This window comes from Pogona vitticeps, chromosome 4 (genome assembly GCF_051106095.1).
Source record: "Pogona vitticeps strain Pit_001003342236 chromosome 4, PviZW2.1, whole genome shotgun sequence".
Lineage (NCBI taxonomy): Eukaryota > Metazoa > Chordata > Lepidosauria > Squamata > Agamidae > Pogona > Pogona vitticeps.
In genome coordinates, this window is record NC_135786.1 from 31,581,141 (window position 1) to 31,603,691 (window position 22,551).

Here is a 22,551-nt window from a genome sequence, read left to right on the forward strand (position 1 = left end):
TAGGGGGGCACTGGAGCAAGCCACACCTGTGAAGATGGTTGCAGCCTTTTTACAGTGTGCATGAATATATATTTTCCTCCAATCTTAATTTAGTTTCTGAGTTTTCATCTTGAAATTTTTAATTCCTGCATTTCGGTTTGTTTTTATACCCTTTTTATATTTCTTTTTGCTTCTTAAAATTCCCTTGCAACTAAATCATTAAATGTTACTTTTGGGGGGCATTTCATTTTCTTGCAATTGAATTTTGTTTTCAGGGGTCATTGGATTTAAGTGTCTTAAATAAATAAATAAATAAATAAATAAATAAATAAATAAATAAATAAATAAATAAATAAATAAATAAATAAATCATCACCGTGGGGAGGGGGGCGATGATAACTTCCTCAATGTCTCAAGGGGGTGTTTCTTTCAAAAAGGTTAAGAACCACTGTTATAGCTGAAGATCTACAGACCTTACAGCACAGAATCTTCTGCAGTTTAACCCGCAGCGCCACCATGTCCCTTGGACGTACAGTAACACTCTCCAAATTATTTTACCCAGAAATAGATATACAAAGCATGTATTGCATTCAGTACAGGAAGCTCTAGCATGATCACTAGCTCATGCACGATGTTACCAAAGGAAACCCCCAAACACCCTTATGATGCTGTACATGTTCACAGGGCCATCACTACAAAGGAAGAAGTGTCCCTCCCACCATTCATCTGCACAGGATAACTGATGACCTAGGTTCTAGGATGGTGAGAGAGTAAATAAAAATTATCTAATTTCTTCAAATAATACTTTTTTTAAGGAATGTGCACTGGCCCCCAATCTAATCTATACCAGAATATAAAGGGCACATGAATCAAGATGGATGAAGCCTCTGCCTTTTTTGGGGGAGTGGGGAGTAACACACTAACTTGATCCATAACTATATCTGTAATGGCATTTGCATTTCATGGGGAGAAATATTCCCACCAGTTGGGAAAAGCAGACTGCAAGGTAATAGAGTGAATGATGCCGGGAGGACAGACAGGCTTCTGAGCAGGGCAGTGGCAACTTGCAAAGCTGGGCACTCTGTCCCTCACCTCTTTATTTCAGTCACAAGCCCTGATCTCACCAGTGAGCAGTGTTGTTTCTTAAAGCAGTCACCAGAGAGTGCATGAATCAGGGACTTTAAAAGGGCAATGGACACAGTCCTCTTTTATTTATTTTTTAAAAGGGCAATGAGGCAAGTCTGCTCTTCTCTACAAAGCTTCTAACCTTTCTTTGCCCCCTCCTGGATCTGAAATTAGTGGTGCTGTGGCCACAAAAGTTTGAGAGTGACTTTGTTGCATAGTCACTACTGAGATAAAGAGCATGCTCCCTTTCCCATTGTCAGAAAAGAAGTATCTACCCTGGTTTTTCTTTTTCCTTTCTCACTTCTCATTGTGAAGAACAAAGGTTAGATTTACCTCAGTGGTTCAACAGAGTTTGCTGCTCCACCCTGTAAATGCCTCTAGGCTCTTTTACGGCACCCTGTGATCACCCTTGAAATGTATGAATGCCCTCAACTAAGTTCATGTCTAGATGTTTGTCTGAGGACTATACACTTTAGTTTTATACATTTCTAGTATGTTTGTACTTATTCCTTTTCTAAGCTAAAATCCCCAGATATTGTAATTCTTCTTCATAGAGGAATTGCTCCACCCCTTAATTATTTTGATTGTTCCTGTATGCATACCTTCTAGTTCTACAACATCATTTTCAGGTTTGGTGATCAGAAAGGTACACAGTATCCCAAACATAGTTGCAACCATAAAGAAGTATAAAGGAAGTATGGTAATGGCACTTCTAGTTTCATCCAAAAGAAATATGCTTTTCTTACAACAGTTACATAGTGCCTCAACATTTGCATCAGTCTTTGCACCACAGTCCAAGATCTCCTCCCAGATGGGTTGGTCCCAAGAACAAAGGCTTAGCAGGCTGAAGTACAATTAGAATGGACTGCAGTGGTCAGGGGAATCCAGAATCAAGGTATGCCACCCATCTAGACGTAGTCTACTCTGGACTGCTCACAACGAGTAGAGTAAAAACAATTGATATATAAAAACAATTTACAACAATTTACAGCAATGTAGCATACAAGAGGGCCTGGCGTGCTCTGGTCCATGGGGTCACGAAGAGTCGGACATGACTGAACGACTAAACAACAACAACAAAGCATACAGAGTCCTACCAGAAAGGGAAACCAGCTATGAGATAGCCAAAGGCAAAGTCCAAGAGCAATCCAGAGTCAAGTCAGTTCAGCTGTAATAGAAAACAAACAGAGAGTCCAAGAAATGTAGTCAACTGGTTCTGACAAGTGTAGTCCATTATACCACACCAAGCAGTTATTGGCAAGGTCCAGGATACACAGGGTCTACATACCTGTACAATGGTGCTATGATAAATGCCAGCTCAGATCCAATCAGGTTATATGCGTAGAGTGCTTTGTCCTAAGGAACACCATTTTACACTTGCTTACCTTGAATGTCCATTTTAATGTCCGTTTCCTCAGTTTGAAAGATCAAAGGGAAAGTTTGGGGCAGACTTTAGGCTTTCAGAAGACCTCTGTGAACCTCTTTGTCACACTCTTGCTTGAAGGCAAGACTTGAACATTCCTCCTCGGGATGTCTCAGCAAGGTGAAATAGCCTCAATCAGATAGAGCAATGATTTCATGTATATCTCTAGCCATCAGTGAGCTTGGCCTTCTCACTACTCTCCTCTAACTTCATATCAATTGTGAACATATTTCTTTACCCACCGTGTTGTTAGTTTGTGGAACTCCTTGCCACAGGACATGGTGATGACATCTGGCCTAGATGCCTTTAAAAGGAAATTGGATAGATTTCTGGAGGAAAAGTGCATCGCAGGTTATAAATCATGATGGGGATTATAATCTCTAGGCTTAAAAGGAAGGTACCTCAAAATGCCAGCTGTAGGGAAGGTGCATCAGGAGACAGGTATCTAGTTGTCTCTGTGCTCCCAGAGGCATCTGGTGGGGCCACTGTGAGATACAGGGAGCTGTACTAGATGGGCCCTTGGCCTGATCCAGCAGGGCTCCTCCTCTTATGTTCTTATGTTAACATGTTAAAAAGCACAGGTACAAGGACAGAGACTTTCAGGATACTACTGTTTACTTCACTTTATTGCAGGAATTGACCAGGAGGTTTTCCTCTCTCTGCTCTTTAATCTAATGACCCTTTATATTTTGATTGCTCTTATTATTGTTATATTAATGTATTTGAAGTTACATGTAATTCACCTGGGAAGGATTTGTATCCTGAAGAAAAAATAGAAATAATTATTGATATTTTATATTGGCAGCAACTAAATTGTTTTCCTGTGTAATGTGTAAAATGCCTCCTAACCTCTTGTTCCTTTTTTGTAAAAAGATGCTAGAGTAGCAGCAGCTAATATAATTCTCTTGGTTCCAAAACGATGCTGTAGTTATTTAATTTTCAGCGGTGCAGAGGCTGATTGAGACAGGGAGATTTAAGAGAATTCCAAAAGCTTTATTGACTTGAGTGATGGCAAATCCAAGATGCGTGAAATGAAACACTGAGGTATTAAAGTAGAAATGGCATAAAATGAGATTATGCTTAGAGATAAAGCACAAAATGAAACTACACATTAAACATAAATTGCAATACACACCAAGAACTATGAACATTACATAAAAGTACAATGAAAATGTGCCTGGAAACCGAATTGAATCAAATGTTCAGAATGTGAAATACAAGGTACTAGCAAATTATAATACAGAATTAAGAATGTTATTATAGACAGTGTCAAACTGATTTGGTCACAGGCTGATGAAAGACTGAAAACAAAATATAACATAGTTTAATGCTGCTCAGATCAGTTAAGAAGATGGGCTAGTGTGACTGCATTCACATATTAGTTTGTCCCTTCAGTCATTTCTCTACAGTGTGTGGGAAATCAGCCCAAATACTGGTAATCTTCCACCCAAAAAGCTGGGTTTTATTTATTTACTATATATCAGTACAGTGACCTACAGATCTGCTGTTATTATGTGCTGTCAAGTCACTTCTGAATTACGGTGACCCTATGAATTAGGGGACGTGGTGGCGCTGTTGGCTAGAATGCAAAGCCTCTGGGCTGCAAGGTCATAAGATCAGCAGTTTGAATCCATGCGACGGAGTGAGCTCCCATCACTTGTCCCAGGTCCTGCCAACCTAGCATATAGTGCATATAAACCTGCAGGAAATAAACATATTTACATTGTTAAGCAGCTATTTAATTTTAACTGACGCCGAGAGAGGCCCGGAAGGAGAAGACACAAAACCGGGCCTTCTCCCTCCAGAGATTCGCGCGGCCCCTATGCTGGGCATCTTTAAAACCCAATTAAAAACATGGTTGTTCATCCAGGCCTTCCCTCCAGCCAACTCTTGATTTTTCTTCTTACTTTCCCCTATTCTTTATTCCATTGTAACTGTTACTGAATTATCATGTTCTTGTCTGTGTTTTATTGTTTGATTTTGTATTGGAAGCCGCCTAGAGTGGTCTGGTAGTCCAGATAGGCGGGGTATTAAATAAATAAATAAATAAATAAATAAATAAATAAATAAATAAATAAATAAATAAATAAATAAATAAATAAATAAATAAATAAATAAATAAATAAATAAACAAACAAACAGAAACAGAAACAGAAACATAGAAAAATAGAGTTAGAAGAAGCCTATGAGGCTATTGAGTCCAGCCTCTTGCTCAGTGCAGGAATCCGATTTAAAGTAGATCTGACAGATAGTTGTCCAATTTTCTGTTAAATGCCTCCAGCACTGGAGCATTCACCACCTCCCATGATTATTATAAGTTCCATTGTTGTACTCCTCTAACAGTTACAAAGCTTTTTCTCCCCAATTTCAATTTTGTGGAACCAATGACTTGAGTTCATTATTACACGTCCTGCACTCTGTGATGATTGAGGACAGATCCTGCCCTTCCTCTGTATGACTGTTGCTCTTCTTGAAACCTATACAAAAGAAGGAAAGGAGCATTATCCGTTAGTGAATTATATAAAGGCCAGCATGATCCATATATGGAAATCTAGCCAGATCCACATACAAAATGATTATCATTTATTGGCTGTCAAAAATTTTGTCAGTTAGATATCTTATAGGCATCATTTAAAATCTAATCTGGTTTTTTTTATTATATTTCATAATATAATTAAAGTTTCCCATAACTCAATGACTGTAGTCTTTAATAAAAATTGATCGAAGCTTGTTCAAAGTTAGTTTCTTGGATTAAAAATTCTGGATTCCCAAACCAGCATGTTCTATGGAATTCTGGGACTTGTAGTCTGAAAAAGTTGCTTTCCCGATTCTGATAATATAGACACTTGTGCTTCACTCCACATCCTGAACTGTAAGATACCGGTAATGTTTCATTTCCCCCCCCCCCCAGTTTTATGGCAATGAAATCAGCTGCCCGAGAAAGCTGCCTTGTTCCACCTAATAATGGATCTGGTGCTGTCTAAATTATACATTGCAAAGTAGATGTATATATTTAAAACAACAGCAGTAACAAAATTAATACACAGATACAGACATTTGGGTTCATTGGCACTGTTTTGGGACCAAAGTGGCTAGTAAAGGAGAAATTCAGACGCTAAGAGAGATGACAAAGTCTTAAAAATGTCCCTTGTGCTTAAATTAGTGTTGGATGGGGACCCACAAATACATATTTTCTCATATAAATGCCGTAGTATTGTTTTCCAATGTGTGCTAATGGTGAAGATTCTTCCTTAGGCTGGATAACAGATTTCACATACTTTTCAGGCTTAGAACTGAACAATTATGAAGAATTTAACCTGGATTTGTCCACCTGTATGGCCATGTCCATTTCCATTCCAGATATGGCCAATTAGTGAAGTCTACCCAGGCACTAGATTTCATCTGTGACTGTTCAGCCTTTAGCTTTTGTCTTGTGACCAAATAATACCCAGAGGCCTTGGCTGTAGTATCTAGTCCAATTCTGGACTTTTCCTGCTTCTTTCCCCATTCACTAATTTTTTTTTGTACCAGCAAGCCTGATGAAGATTTCTGGAGAATCTTAATATGCATACACTTTTGTGGCATTTTTCTTAGTCCTGAGAAATATGGGGAATGGTTGTTGTGTCATGTTTCTTTTCTCATGGACCAACACAACTTTTCTTTTTGTATTTGTAGAATATGATAAGCCTGGCTGAGTGCATTTGCCACTTTTCTGTTGTGCATCAAAATGACCTTTCCTCCAGCAGCTTCATGCTTCTACCTCTCTCAAAAGAATGTGTGTCTGAGTTTGTCTTCCAGCTTCCTGAGCTGTTTGATTGCATCCCTTCTGGATTTTTTTCACAGTTGAATCCAAGAATCACTGGCCTTGGTTGTAAAGCAGTCATTTGAACAAAACATCTCTGAATGGATGCAAATTAAAGCATTATGGGAGGCAACAGATTTGGAGAAGGAGCACAGAACTGGTCCCTGACTGTTCCCACCACATAACTGCTAGATGTTTCTACATAGCGTCCATTTCTACACAAGCTTGATAGTAAGCCAAGAGAGTGATGAATAATGGAACAGAGTGTTTTTAGCCCTCAGAACAGTTTCTCTCCCACTCAATCTCCTACATACATCAGAGAAATTGCATGTTAGCTGATGGACAAGAGAGAATAACACAAATGTCTGAGTGAATTCAGAGAAAGTCATGTCATTATTTAGGCAGATATAATGCCAGTATGTCCTGACACCTGATACAAGCTAAGCCAGTCAGAGGACTGTTTGGTACGATAGCTTATAGGTAGGTGGAAAAAGCACTGAGGACATTTTCATGTCTCATGTGTAGCTAAAGCAAATGTGGATTCCACCAACAGGGAAATATATTTTCTCCTTTGTTCGCTATAAAGAATAGATTATGGATTTTTATAGAAGAGTGCACTCAGAGTGCAACTTTTGATTAATGAAGCTGCTAGGTTTTTGTCTCTTTAAATAGAGAAAGCCTCACAGACACAGGGATGAAAGCAGAGCCCCAAAGAGCTGGCAGCAGAGTATTCTGGCTGTTTCATAACATTTACCAGCGGTGATGGATCAACAAAAGACTCAAGAATTTGCAAATATTTTTGTGTATTCCTGGAAATTTTACTGAACTTTTAGTCTTATTTTGCCCATGTCATGTGTCACTAGTCCTGTTTAGATGTCTGTTGTATTTATATCTTTCTGGTGCCTTAATGTTGAAATTAGAGAGAAAAAGCAGGTGTGAAATGCTGGAGCTCATATATTGGATTAGGAAAACCTCTGATCTGTCAAAGAAAGCTCAGTGGTTTAGGACTCTGGCTGCAGAGCCAGAGGCTGGGAGTTCAATTCCTCACTGTGCTCCCTTCACAGGAGCTGGACTTGATGATCTATAGGGTCTCCGTCCAGCTCGGCAGTTCTAAGATTCTAAGGTAAAGATAAAAGTCCACCCCAAATCATGCAAGGCTGACTGGGTAGCTCAACCAGTAAGGTACCTGGTTCCAGAGTCAAGTTTGGGGGTTTATATATATGACTGAAAGCCAAGCATCACTTTGCAATAGGACAAAACCCTTGGAAGCAAATGCCTAAACCAAGAAACGGTTTGTGTGCAAGTTTATCTAGATTGTTAAGTAAACTGCAAAAACATTTATCTAACAACCTAGATAAACTTGCACACATGCCATTTCTGGCATCCCAACCTTCTTGCTGTTCTCCTTGATTATATGAAGAAGACTCATACAGTATGTCTCCAGCAGAGTTCATGGAGGTTACTTTTGTGGGAGCAGGGCTAAAACTGCCAGCCAGTATGACCCTTGGCTATGCTACCTGGGGTAGTTGTTACCAAAAAAAAAAAATGTTCCCCAAACTCTGGCTCAAGGGAAAATTAGAGGGAATGTATGCTTGAAGGGAAGACAACAACTGCTTCTGCATCAGCCTGCTGATCTTGAAAGCACAGCTCCAGTTCTTAATCATGGTGGGTTAAGTACCAGGTACATAATAGATTCCAGGCTTGTGGCACTTTTCATCAGCATATTACAGAAAGATGGAAATCAACTCTTGAGGATGCTAGTTTAATGTTTCATCCTGTGGGTTTGGTATTAAAACCAGAGCTAGCCCCATCATTAAGCAGAATTCACAGACATGGGACCATTCCAAAGTACTTTACTTGCTGCTTCCCAGCTAGTGGCTATACTGGTTGGGAGATTCGGGAAGTAAAGAAAAGACATTTCCCCGGCTTTGCTTTACAGATCATTGCACAGAGCAGTACATTGTATGATTGCTTTCAAAAAATCTGGTTTCAGAGAAAGCATTCATTTGTGGAACCAATGACTGGTATTTGGTTAGGATTCCTAGAATGCAGCGTGAGTTCAAAAGTTCATTTTAAAAAAAATCAAAACAATGAGTTCATTTTTCAAAATTACAAAAATTATGCTAGAAAGGAGGAAAGAAGTACTGGGACTCCAATAGATATCACCATAATTATGTCTTAAAAACCTTTGGTGGCCATTCCCCTCCCCTGCTTAACTCTGTTCCACGCTCACCTGCTTCCTCAAAGCAATGACTTTGGTTGATAAATTCCTCTCCCACCTGAATGATGCCCCCAAATCTGGATGGAACCAACTGCCAAACTCCACCAAGATGAAGGTCTTGCCAAAGAGTGGTTCTCTATAGAGACCCACCACACTGCAGATACAAGAGCCTTTGGTTTAGCACAAGGCTGGAGGCAAGCTCGCCATTTCCTCTTCAGCCGACTTTTACATATGTATGCTAAGCAGATACTCACTGACTAAAATGCATAAAACATTCATCTTACCTCTTAACTGGGTAGCAATCCACCTCTTTGTATTGTTTCTCCAAAGCAGTGCTAGCCAATTTGGCACTGAGGAAGATTTCTTCCTAAGACCAAAGCCCTCATCAATTGACTTTTATAAGGAGGATCATTTATTGACTCCCTAGTTATGTTCTTTCCAATTTACCCTGCCCCAGAAAAAAGAGAATTTCTTCCACCCAACCTCTTATAGCTCTTTCATGTTGAGGCAAAAGGAGAGTGCACTTGAATATAGATATTAACAGGAATGGAAACGTTGGCAACATTTCTGTTAGCTTCAGTTTTCAGAGGGGGTAGCCATGTCAGCAGCAGCAGCAACACAACAAAATGAGGTAACTCCTTTAAGTCTGTCTAATTCAGTTCAGTGTGAGCATTTATGATGTGCACTTCCCTTCTTTCATGAATTACAGTTCTATTTCTTGTGTTTAAAGAAGGGGATTGTAATTACCTGGAAATATTTGATAACCTTAAAGGTGTCACAAAACTTTTGTATTTGCTTTGTGTTTGGTTTCATTGTTCCATTTGTTTCAGAGATGTTTAGCCTATGGTGGTGTCATTGCCCAGAAAGTGGAACTCATAAAGATTGGGTTCTGTAGAAGCAGTAATTTTAAGGAGGAATGTGAACTTGTTCATCTTAAGTAGGGGATTCTGCCTTGTATCCAGAACTTCATTTACCCTGGGGAAGTGCACTGCCCTGTGAGAGGTAGACCTCAAACTTCTGTAAGAAGCAGGAAAGCAAGGGAAATGGTCCCCAACCATTTTGTGGCTTGTCCGATCTCATCCTTTAGGAGGAGCCAGTGACAACAGAAAAGGTGCTAGCCTTTTAAAAGCGGGAGGTAGCATTTAAGATGACATGGAGCTCTCTGAAGAACTGTCTTCACCATGCTGCAAAAGCTTGCCAGATGATCCAGAGCAGTGCTGGATAGTCACTTATATCCTACCTTTATTGTAAGATTGCTTGTCATGGTGCTGCATCCAGGACAGAATCCCTGGGGCTGCATCTTTGGAACTGTCCAGGGTCCTGAACTTTCTCTTTTTCCTATCTACACCAGTCAATGTTATCCTTTGCCCTCTTGCCTGAGCTGTCACCCTGCTGGGATGATGGAAAGTTTGATAGAACAGAACAAATATTAAGAGCACAAAAAGGCAAGGTGAAGTATATTTCTAAAAAACCCAGTTCTCACTGCCATCAATCATCTCTAGGTTAGTATCTGACATTATATACAGTATAATCTATTTAAAGGTAGTTTTTAGCTAGCGACACAGTTTATTTTATTTTTTATAATTACATAGTGTTTTATGGTTTTCCTGTTTATTGTGAAACTCTCAGAGAGTGGCAACACAAATGGGTTGGTATAAAATGGAAACAAACAAGAATTGATTTGAGAGAATATCTGCAAAGAGTTCCCTAAGACTCTCTGTTTTTTTCAGTGAGATGACATGATAAATTTAGAAACATTTTTCTTTCCTGAAATAATCTTACACTTTGAGATGTTTCAGTTAATTTAAATAATAAACAATCAAGTGCCATCAAGTCAATTCTGACTTATGACGACCCTCTCCAGAGTTTTCCAGGTAGAGAGTGTTCAGGTGTTGTAGCGAACAGCCCTGCCCTCACCTGTCCATCACAGTAGAACAGTAGAGAAGGAGCCAATGAGAGGACGGAAGGTGGAGCTAAGGGGGGAGGGGGCTGGATATAAAGGCTGGTGTATGAAGAGAGACTCTGGTAGAGAGAGACTATGTAAAACTTAAAAGTGAACTAAGAGAGAGTTAGAGGTCTGTAAGAACGCTGAATGGAACAGAGAGTTAATAGAATTTTAAGGTTAAAGTAGAATTGATTCAAATATAAGTGATTAGCAACCTGTGATTTATGCATTGAATATTAATCATATATTCCCTAATCTAATAAATGACAAGTTTTAAAAGCACACAAGTCTCCTTGATTAAATGGTATTAAGGCAGCAATACCTGGTGGCAGCAAAGAAAGAAGAAGAGCGAGAACCTCGTGAAGACCTGGGGGAATAGGGGCTTCAGAGGAGATGGCCACAGATGTGGTTTACCATTCTCTTCTTCTGGGGGCAGCCTGGCAGTGCAGCCTGCCCAAGGCCACACAGGCTGACTCCACTCCAGGAAGCACCATAAAGAATCAAACTCCCTTCCTCTGGCTCTACGGCCAGATATCTAAACTACTGAGCTATCCAGCCAACTCAGTCCATTTAATATAGATGATCATTAGTAATGTTGTTGTCCTTATGAACAACATAAACAGAAGAAGATTGCAACTATATACTGGAAAATTTCTAGGCTGCCTTGGCTACACCTTACCTCATCTTCCTGAGCCATGATTCTGACATAGAATTTCTGAGAGCTTGCAAATATGACTTTTCAGATTACAGTTCCCAGAATCCACCTGCAAGCATGTGGCCAGAAGGGCTGGAAGATTCTTGGAGCTGTGATCCAAAACCCTAAGGTTTTCAGCTCCAGCATTTTTGAAATGCATTGGAGTCTCCCAGCTTTGTTGCTGATATATAATATTGAGAGGGAAAAGTATGCCAGTTAATTGTTATCATAAGCACTCATGGCATTTTGGCCCATTCGTATGAAACTTCATAAACAAGGATTCAGGATTTACCTAAGTGGTATTAATCCCAATATACGGGCCAGGTTTTCTATACTGTATCAGGACTGGCCTTCCCCTTGGACAAGTGTTGATCAAGGTTAAAATCATTTTGCATTACTAATTAAACATAAAGGGTGAAAGAATTTAAAGGATCGGCAGACTAACGACAGATGCTCCCTTGAGAGGAAGCAAAAACACCTGACAGTTTTTGCCCGCTTTACATATAAAGCAAAAAGAAAAGCTGTAATTCTAGTCAAGTGAAGGCTTACTAGCTGGATAAAATAACACATTTTTGGAATTGTAGCTTACATTTGACATTACCCTTGTTATAAAGAATGTCACTCTCCATCCTCCACAGCTCCAGACATTTCACTGCGTCCCTGGAATCTTTGCCTCTCTACCTTAGTCTCTCTCATATAACCTTGAAGCATTAACCAGCCCCCTGACAGCATGAATCATTTAGTTTGGATGGCAGTTTCAGAAGAGACACCATTTTACTCTCCCACAAATTAGCACTTCATGAACGAGTGTTTTGTATGCATATCTCTGTGTTTCACATGGACTTTTTGCTTCAGGCATAAAAATGTTTAAGGCCTGTATATCTGTCTCTGTTACTGCGATGGTTAGCTAGATCACTTGCAGTAGTTTAATATAATTGTAGTTTGATTTCGTGGCCACATTATATATGCGGTTGCTAAAGGTAGCATGAAATAAGGCCTGTACTTCATATCCAGAATACAGTACTCCATATGCATATTCCATATATTTTTTTAAAAAAATGGTATTTGATTCTTATATTATATCATGAAATGATATCCAGAGTTAAAAACATAATGGGAAGTGGGGGAAGGGTAATGGATGAAGTGGCACCTAGCCTGAACAATGATCTAACTCACCTGATTATAGGGCTTTATGCCTTGCCTTTCTGCTGTTTTTATTTGATTAATATGTTCCACATTATGAATTATTCCAGACATTTTGGTTGCTGAACCACATGACGATTTCTAGCTATTTGTACTATCTCCTTTTTTTTTCCTTACTGGAAGAAAACTGCACTTCATAGTATAAATGTCAAAAGCCCTTTGAGAAAGTGAGTAAAAATTCAAACCTAGTTTAAGCTGACATTGATGTTGTCCTTTTGCCGCATGCCATATTCTCCAGAATCTGTCTTGGCAGGAGACTCTAATTAATTTATGGCTCTCAAGGCACACTTCTCTGAGACCATTTACCAAAATAGCTTCTAATGTTTCCTGAGTTGCCTCCACACTGATGTTAAGCTAATTGCTCTGTGATGGCTCAGTGATTCCAGGCACTGTTGTGTGTTCACTGCTTTACCATCCTGAGGAATCCCACCTCATTTGCAGTATTGTAAATGTAATGTGTGTTTCATTTATACATCTAAAAAAATGTATTTAACCCTTAAAGAGGAGAACAATATGTCTGCCTTACATTGCCTTTCTAGAATGAAAACTAGTTTGTCCCTTTTCCTGGCAATTGGTAAATACTTTCTAATCTGATGAATTAATAATTAAGGCTAGGATACTTTAAAACTCGTAAGATACTATCCTTAAATGACTAATGCAAAAAGTTCTAGTAGCAAAACCAGACTTAATTATCAGCCCCCACCATCAGATCTAGACCAGCTGTAAATTAGTTCCACAAACTAACAACAAGCTGGGTAAAGAAATATTTTCTTGTGTGTCCGGTCCTTTGCAAATTTCTCTTCATTAGACTCAGTTAGACAAGAAAACAAACATTCTCTAAGAAGCAGATTAAGTGATTCATGCTAGCTGCATGTGACTTTCTCCTGGCATTAAAAATGAGCAGCAAAATTGGGGAGGCAGAATGATGTGGGGAAAGACTAGTTAACCTGCTTTCTAAGGATGGTGGTTGTTTCTTTCCCCAAATTCACCCTCAACTATGGCATAGGAAAGAAACGTGGTAAGTCCCTGACATTACCACCTGGATTCAAACATTTCTCATATGCCATTTTATTTTACTATAACATGTGTCCTTGTACCTTTTTAGCCTTAGTATAACGTAAAATGTAAGTGGTACACCCTCAGAAAAGAAGCACTTCCACTTAAATCTTTAAATCTAACTGAACCCAAGCATTGTCATTACCAGTCTACTTTTTGTGGGCCTTGAATGGCAGCCACTTATTTTATAACTATGTATTTCATGCGTACTCTAATTTCTTTTTCTTCCTGCCTTACTGACAGTGTTCCATGATCCTTGTTTTGAAAGGATTTCTCCCCCCCCCTTTTATAACACCTTCTGCACAAGGAGTTATTTATCCTCCTGAATAATCAGTCAATTACATCTTATGCTGAACTAGAACACGTTTTGTTAAACACATTCCCCAAAGAGCAGATGCTGGGAAACCTCACTTTTCGTGAAGCAACAGAAATTCCTAATTCAAAATAAAAGGCTTTTAAAATTACAGATTGATATATCTAAGCCCCTTATGAACTGTCAAAGCTTGATGTTTCCAGAAAGTGACATCATTTGTAGCGTTCTCCATACTTTTTTATTGCTGATTCTAATGGCAGAAAGAGGATTTTACTGATCATTATAATAAATCTCTTCAGGGTGTGGGCTGTCAGTGAAATAGGACTATAACTAGTTTATAGTCTCTAGATCTTCACTTTCTCCAGCACTCGGGAAGCAAAGAGGATGAGAGGAGATAATCAAAAAAAGAATATGAAAAAGACGTTCCATAAATATGATGAAAGACAGTTTAGAGAGCTGTTGGCAATCTTATTATTAGCATCTGTTTTTCCTGGGGTGCTGCAAAAGAGGAAGAAGCAGTATTCCACCTGGACTATGTTGTACAGGTACCTCTGTGTGAGAAGCTGAAGGCCTTGCCCCATTAAATTATACATCCCATTTGTTGTGTTATTGTATCTCATGATTTCACAGCTGTTCTACTCTAAAAGCAAAATAAGGGATGCCGTGCATATTGAGGTGAACAATATCCACCCCCTACCAAAATCTGTCTGCCCACAGAATTTAAAAGTTTTTTTGGGAAATGACTCAAAAGGGGACTGAACCTCTCTGGCCACATTTTTAGAATAAATGTGGTCATTTGAGGACACAAGGAGGCTACTTAAGTAAACCCACTTATTTCGTGGTGGTGCTGCAGGCTCAATCGCGGAAGCCTCTGTGCTGCAGGGTCAGAAGATCAGCAACCATAAGATGGAATCTACGCGATGGAGTGAGCTTCCATCGCTTGTCCCAGCTCCTGCCAACGTAGCAGTTTGAAAGCATGTAAATGCGAGTAGATAAATAGGTACCACCTCGGTGGGAAGGTAAAACAGTGTTCCCTAGTCACTGTTTTAGCCACATGACAATGCAAACTGTCTTCGGACAAGGACTGCCTCTACGGCTTGAGGATAGGATGAGCACCGCCCCCTAGAGTTGGACATGACTGGACTAAAAATGTCAAGGGGGGAACCTTACCTATTTTTATAGGAAAAAATGGGAGGACGCAAGGATAAGGGATGTCTACGTATACCCCTGGAACCTTGGAGATTGCTCATCTCTGCTGTAAGCAAAGAGACCAGGAGAAAGTGTGAGGTTCACAAACAGTAAAACATTTTAGGAACAATCCTGACATGACATTACTACCAGTGGCCATTTTTGGTAATTAAAGTCTTTCTCCCTGCCCCTCCACAGCTCCCACAGCTTCCCTATGATGAAAGGGGCTACATGGGAGCCAAAGGGGCTACAAGGGAGCCATGGGCTACATGGGAGCCATGTGCTGTCAAGCCGGGAATGGATTTATAGTAATCCCAGTAGGGCTCCCAAGATATGTGAGATATTTTAGGAATCATTTTTATTGGTACCACCCCAGTGAATTTCCATGGCTGAGTAAGGATTCAAACTCAGGTCTCCTAAGCTCTAATCCATCCACTGCATCCCCTACCCACTACACTGCACTGTATATCCCTTCATAACATCACCAGCCTTCCGCAGCCAGAGTTATGCCAGCAGGATTCAGCCATGGAAATACAATTAAATTAGTCTTAGCAGAATGTATAGCAGGTTAAAAAGAAACATTAAAGAGCATGTCAGATAAAAATAATAATTATAATTCAGAAAAGTGCAACCCATCTTTTAAAGACCCTTTCATTAGCCATCAGTCAGCTACCAAAGGCATGCCAGAATAAGAAAGTTTTTCCGTGCAGGCAGAAGGACATCAGAGAGGTGGGCAACCTTGAAGGCATTCCATAGTTTGACAGCAGCCGCTGGGCAGTATCGTCACCGAATGTGCATCTGAAGTTGGCAGCGTTGAGCGATGGGCCTCTCCTGCAGATCTCAAAGCCTAGACAGGCTTGTATAGAACAACTAATGTTCAGACATGCATTGCTTCTGAATCTTGAGCTGTTGTTCACCTATAGAACTAATAGGTATTGATACATCTGCCCTTCCTGAACTCAACTCATTCCCTTCTAAAACTATGTGAAAGCTAAACTAGAACCAAAAACCTGTTGAACACCAGTAGAGTGAAAAGCCCTGCCAGTGTTGTAACATGGGATTGCCCTTCTTGCTCTTGCACGTTTTAAGAGCCACTTAGAAAAATCTGGTTTCCCTTTGTACAACAAAGTTCTGGATGTCTCAGTGTGGAGGTGGTGAAAATGTCAAACTACTCCTACTGTGGTCTATTGCTCAAGCAGTTTAACACAATAGAATCCTGATCCATATGTTTTTTGTTCAGAGAATCTCAAATTCCATCAGCTTCTCTCTCGCTCTCTCGCTCTCTCTCTCTCTCTCTGTGTGTGTGTGTGTGTGTGTGTGTGTGAAAGAGAGAGATAAATTTAAAAAAATCAAAGAAGGCATTGTTGTTGTTATGCGCCTAAATTGCTTCCGACTTGTGGCAACCCTATGAATGAGAGATCTCCAAACTGTCCTGTCTTCAACAGTCCTGCTCAGCTCTTGTAAGCCCAAAGCTGTGGAATTCAAGGAGTCGATCCACCTTATATTCTTTTCCTCTTTTCCTGCTGCCTTTCACTTTCCCTGTCATTATCTTTTCCAGAGAAGTTTGCCTTCTCATGATGTATCCAAAGTAAGACAGCCTCCATCATTTTTTACTTCAGATATTGTTCAGGCTTGATTTGACCTAGGACCCACTTGTTTGTCTTTCTGGCAGTCCAGAGTATCTGCAAAAGCTCTCCTCCAGCGCCATATTTCAAAAGATTCATTTTCCCCCCTCTCAGCTTTCTTTACTGTCCAGCTTTCACACCTATACATGATGATCGAGAATGAGAGGGTATGGATGATCCTTGTCTTGTTCTCCAGTGACACTCTCACACTTGATTATCTTTTCTAATTCCTCCATTGCTGCCCTTCCAAGACTCAAGTCTTCTCATTTCTTGGTTGCAATTCCACTTGGATTTTTAATTGAACCAAATTAAATAAAATCTTTAATGATTTCAATTCATTGTCTACATTAAAATTGTGTCAGTTTCTGTATTTATAATTTTTTGTCTTCTTAATGTTCAACTGCTGTCCTGCTTTGGCACTTTCTTCTTTCAGTTTCACTAAAAGTTGTTTCACGTCATTGCTGCTTTCTGTCAGTAAGATGGTGTCATCTGCATATCTTAAATTACTGATGTTCTTTCCACCAATTTTCATTGCTCCTTCATCTGAGTCTAGGCTGGTTTTCTGTACAATATGTTCTGCATACAGATTGAGCAGATAAGGGGATAAAATGCACTTGTCTGAAACCTTTGTCTATGGGGAACCATTCTGTCTCTCCATATCCTGTCCTGACGGTAGCTTCTTGTTCACATATTTGGTGTTATATTGATATCATATGATATTATTGGAAAATGAGCAGTGCGGTGACTCTGGTAGGATTTTCAAAATATATATAAATTAAAAGAGTGATTTACTAATGCCACACAAATATACTCAGTTTCTATAGCCAAACAAGGATTTGAACTCAGATCTCTTGAGTCCTAGTCCAACATTCTATCTACTACACCACCCTGGTTCAATGCTGTCTTAGTGTGCATTTGCAATATCATTCCTATGGTACACAGAACTACATTTAGCAGCTTTCCTCCCCTTTCCCTTTTTAAACTTCCAAATTATAGTGTAGTGCAGTTTGTTGGATGCATGTGGCACCACACTGCACCCCTATTTAAAACTCCTCTTACCAAATCCATTACATCTTCCATTCACAAAACTAGGCTATGCTAGTGGCAGTACTAGGTTAAATGCAGGGAAGGCAACACCCACCTCTACCATTACTCTCCCAATAGAAGTTGTAGTACTTTGAATTTCAAATAAAATTATGGAGCAGGGCAGGTTTAAGTGGGTGGAGGGAAAGCAGTCATAAGATTCTTACATTCACTGTGTCTGAGTGTGGGTTTTAAAAGACCGAGAAACACTGAGGTAATCCACCACAAGTCCTGTGTTTTTGCCCCACAGATGGGGTACCTTTGACTTTCCAGATGTTGTTGAACCTGTTAACTAACTGCTACATCTCTCTCCATTGACCAGGCTAACTAAAACAGATGGGAGTCCACTAATTTTCAGAGACATGCAGATTCCAAAGCTCTGTTATACAGAACAGTGTTGCCCTTAAAAATATAGTTACTAGTCATGCCTACACTGAACTGACAATATTGTAGCACATACTCTCTTTATCCTAGAGTAGTGAGATATTTCAGTGCTAATGGGCTTGGTTTCCTTTGGATGAGAAAATGCTAGAGACTTAAGGCATTTTTGCAGCAAAATTCTAGCACTGAATGAGACATCAATGGACGCCTGGTTTAATCTCCTGATGATGCAAGAAACCTGCTTCTACAGCATTCTTTAGGGTGGCCATTCAGTCATTGTTTAAAAACATATGTGGTGTGATACCAAGTGTAGAAGAGTAAATACGTAGTATGATGGACTAGGATTTAGGAGACCTGGGTTTGAATCCTGCTTGGCCATGGAAACTCACTGAGCTGGGTGATGGTAAAAAGACTCCTTAAATATCTCTTTCTTTGAAATCCCTATTAAGGTTGCTGTAAGGCAGTTCTGACTTAATGGCACATACTAACTATCTCACTTTCCTAGAAAGTCCTATTAGGGTCACTACAAGTCTGTTGTGACTTGACAGAATGTAACTAACTAAATAGCTCACTTATCTGGAAAACTCTATTAGGGTTGTTCTAACTTGGTTTCAGCCTGATGGTATATAACACGCAGTGAAGGAAGAACATACCACCTAATGAGGCAGTTAATTCAATTGTCAAGAGCTTGTGTACTATTAGAGCATAATCCAAATTAATTGTTTTGTTGTTTGAACCAATTGGTTTCCTCCTACACTCAGGAGCAAGAGAGACTTTTTTTTAGCTTTAATGCCTGTGCAACAACTTTTCAAATATTTGAATATGACAATCCTATCACTTTTTCAGCATCTCTTCTCCAGACTAAACATCTCTGGCTCCACTGTAAATACTTGAACATTTACAAATATACAAGGAGGATATAAACCGAGAAATAAACCACTCCTGCAGAGAAGATGATCTGCCAGCTGGCATCATGTTGTGAGACAGAGAAGTTGTGGACCTTTTTTCCCTATCAATTCAAATTTCAGTGGCTAAAGTAAATCACTGTGAGAATTGGCCCATTTGACCAATTTCTCGTAATTTCTAGATTAGACTACTGTAGCATGCTCTACGTGGGGCTTCCTTTGAAGCTGATGCAGAAACTTCAAGTGGTGCAGAATGCAGCGGCCAGACTCCTTACTGGAGTGAGAAAATATCAACATATCTCTCCTACTCTGGCCATGCTGCACTGGCTGCCCATCCGTTTCCGCATTGACTTCAAAGTGTTAATGCTTACATATAAAGCCCCAAACGGTTTAGGACCTCAATACTTGGCGGAATGCTTACTCCCAACTAGTTCTACCCATGTCACCCACGCGAGCCAGGAGGTGAGGCTGAGGACCCTGACACCAAGGGAGGCCCGGAAGGAAAGAACTAGAAACCGGGCCTTCTCGGCGGTGGCTCCTCGCCTCTGGAATAACCTACCTCTGGAGATTCGCGCTGCACCCTCGCTGGATACTTTTAAGAACCAACTAAAAACGTGGATGTATAGGCAGGCCTTCACTTCCAGTTAATTCCTGTCCTCTTTCCTTTTTTATTATTTTTCTCTTTATTTGATTTATTTTGTATTTTTCCCATCTTGCAGAATCATTTAATTAATTAATTGTTATAAATTTTTCTTGAATTTGTTATCCTTTATGTTGTAAGCTGCCTAGAGTGGTCGAAATGACTAGATAGGCGGGGTAAAAATACAATAAATAAAATAAAATAAAATAAAAATTGACTCAATGGAATGTACAGAACAGTTGACTCACCAAATCCCCATTGATTCAACAGCTTACTCTAGTACATTGTACTATGCAAAGCAACAGAATTTTAGCCTCTTGTGTTTCAATTCTCCCCAACTGCTGATCATCAGCTTATACACAAATCCTTTCTGACTTCTTCACAGAAAGTTGTGTTGTTTTTTTTAATCAGACAGTTTTATTCAAATAGGGAGAGAATGTTGGCCATTAGGAAGCCATCTGCTAGAAGCAGCCATCTTGTATTTTCTCAGTCTAAGAAATGCCACCCCCAGAAAGGCCACCAGATACCTACTTTATGGGCTTTGGATACCGGAGGAAGAACATCTTGTCCTCCTAGATACATTAACAACTGCTTTTTACAGAATATCACTCTTCCATTTTGTAACTACTTTTACTTTGGTTTTATGAGCTGCAGTATTTTCAGTTACTGCCTTTTTATTATGTTTATTATGTAATCACTGTTTTATTATTTGTATTTTATATTTTTGAAGGGTTGTAAACCACTCCAAACTCTAGGTACTGGGCAACCTATACTGATACAGAAGAGTGTGTGTGTGTGTGTCGCTTGTTGTAACATCAAGATTCTAACACCTACACACCTGAAATTTGGCATGTTTACTAGTGAAAACCTACAGCTGTGCACTTTGGGGTCATTTGGATTTTTTAAAAAAAAGATTAATAAATTTTAGTTAATTTAAAGGTATCTGGCCAGAATTCCCAAAAGTTACAAATTCAAGTGAGGTAAAGCATCTGCCATAATTCAATCTATCAATGTTGTGGCTGTTGTAACAATTAAAATGAAAAGTTTAAAAATCATTCAGTTATAAGTAACAGTGAATTCTCGGTAAGAAATGAATTTCTAACAAGTTTCATCCATGCTCTGAAATAAATGAATTCCCCACCCCACCTCAGCTGGCCCTCATACAAGGAGAAAATGAATAGGGAATCAGCAGTCATCACTATCTACAGTTTTCTGAGCTTTTCTTTTATGGGTCGCCTCACAGACCTTTTATAGTCCCCACCACTCTCTTCTGAATCCTTTCAGATGTTTTGATATCCTTCTTGAATATTAGTGTTCAGAACTATCATCTGTATTCCAGAAGAAGACACGCCAGAGTGCTTTGGGAAATTGTATTCTTCTGTCATGACCCTTGTCTTGGATACAGGGCTCCTGTTAATTCAGTCTAACTTGACACAATCCATTCTTTTTAATGCGTAGCAGATTAAATTTTCCTTGTTGAGTTTTGTTTTTATTCTTATCGGTTCAGACAGATTTCTGGGTTTTTTTTCCAAAAAGGCATACTTCAGTTTCATCTTACCATATCTTTTCCATTAGCGAGACCAAAAGTGAGGATAATGCAAGCTAGTGGGATCTTCGCCAGGATTAATGGATGAAAACAGACCTTTGTTCTGAAAAAAAAGAAAAGAAAGAAAGATTGCTGCAAGTGATAAAATAAAGAATTTTGTACTGTTTACACCAAAACAACATGTCTCTTCTATGTGATGTAGTAGCCAAAGATTTCAGTTATTGATAAGTAATTGGAAGATAGGAAAGCCTCTAGAATTGGCTGCTACTGGCTTTAATTTGATGCTTATAATTAACACAAGAAAGCTGTCCCCAATTTGAAGTCCTCCTGATGAATCGGATAACAATTTCCATCATGAAAGACATTGTGGTAGGGCGAATAAAGTGTTGGGTTACACCTGAGGACAACTGACCTCATTGGATCTTTCATTTCTTTGTGTCAGAAGTACCACAGTACACTTTATAAATATACTGGATAATTTTTACCCAATAACGGCAACATCAAGAATACTTTGGTTCTTCCAACTCCAGTCTTTAGCCCATTAAGTGACTTTTAAGTAACTCAGTTCTCCATGTGACCAGGGGCTAGACTTTCCTGGGGTTCCACCCGTTTTAAGAGGAGAGTAGTTCTTTCTTTCCACACTATTGTCCTGGCATTCTCTGCTGTTCCTTTAAGATTCACAGATGTTCTGAGAAAAAATTCCTTGATTTTAATCTGGGAAGGGCACACAGATAGCTGTACAGTGAATGCACATTTGACATAGATGCTTTGAGTCAGCTCACTGGATGACTTTAAGCCAGTCACTAACTCTCCACCTATCCCATTTTACAAGGTCATTGTGTAGTTGAAAATGAGACTGAGGATGAAGTATGCCAGCTTCTGGTCCTTGGAGGAAAAGTGGGATATAAATATAACAAACAGGAAACAAACACAGTTCCCGACTGGTGGACATGCTATCTGAGGTTGGTTAGGATGGCAAGTTCTAATCATCTGGATGGGCCGATCTTGAAGAAGGCACATTGATGTGATGTTATAGTCAAACCTTTTGAAGGTTTGTGTTTTTTCAAAGATTATGGCCTAAATCCAATTAGTAGTCCCAACTAGAATAAACCTACTGAATCAAAAGGAACTGGGCAGGGCAACATTTACATAGATGCAATTGATTCAGTGGGAATACTCTTGTTTGGATTAACAATTCAATTTATTTATTATTGATTTATTATATTAACCTTGTGCATTTCCTCTGATAGTGTACCTTATGTGGCTCTCCTCTTCATCACAGCAATTCTGTAAGAAAGGTCAGTGAAGTTTCATGGTCAAATGAAGTTTTGAACCCTCATCTCCAGAGCGCTAGTGCAACACTCTAAACACTACAAACCTATATTTTAAAAACCATGGTTCTATATTCTGTTTGTATTCCTT

General features: G+C 39.4%; 1 long non-coding RNA gene across 1 annotated transcript in view; it reads right to left on the reverse strand.

The window, feature by feature from the left end:
* Positions 1–1,384: 1,384 nt before the first annotated feature.
* LOC144589142 (uncharacterized) overlaps positions 1,385–22,551 on the reverse strand; it is a 34,043-nt gene continuing 12,876 nt past the window's right edge. The window contains exon 2 of the long non-coding RNA XR_013545052.1: positions 1,385–21,232. This is a non-coding gene — a long non-coding RNA (uncharacterized LOC144589142). The remainder of the gene's footprint in view (positions 21,233–22,551) is intronic.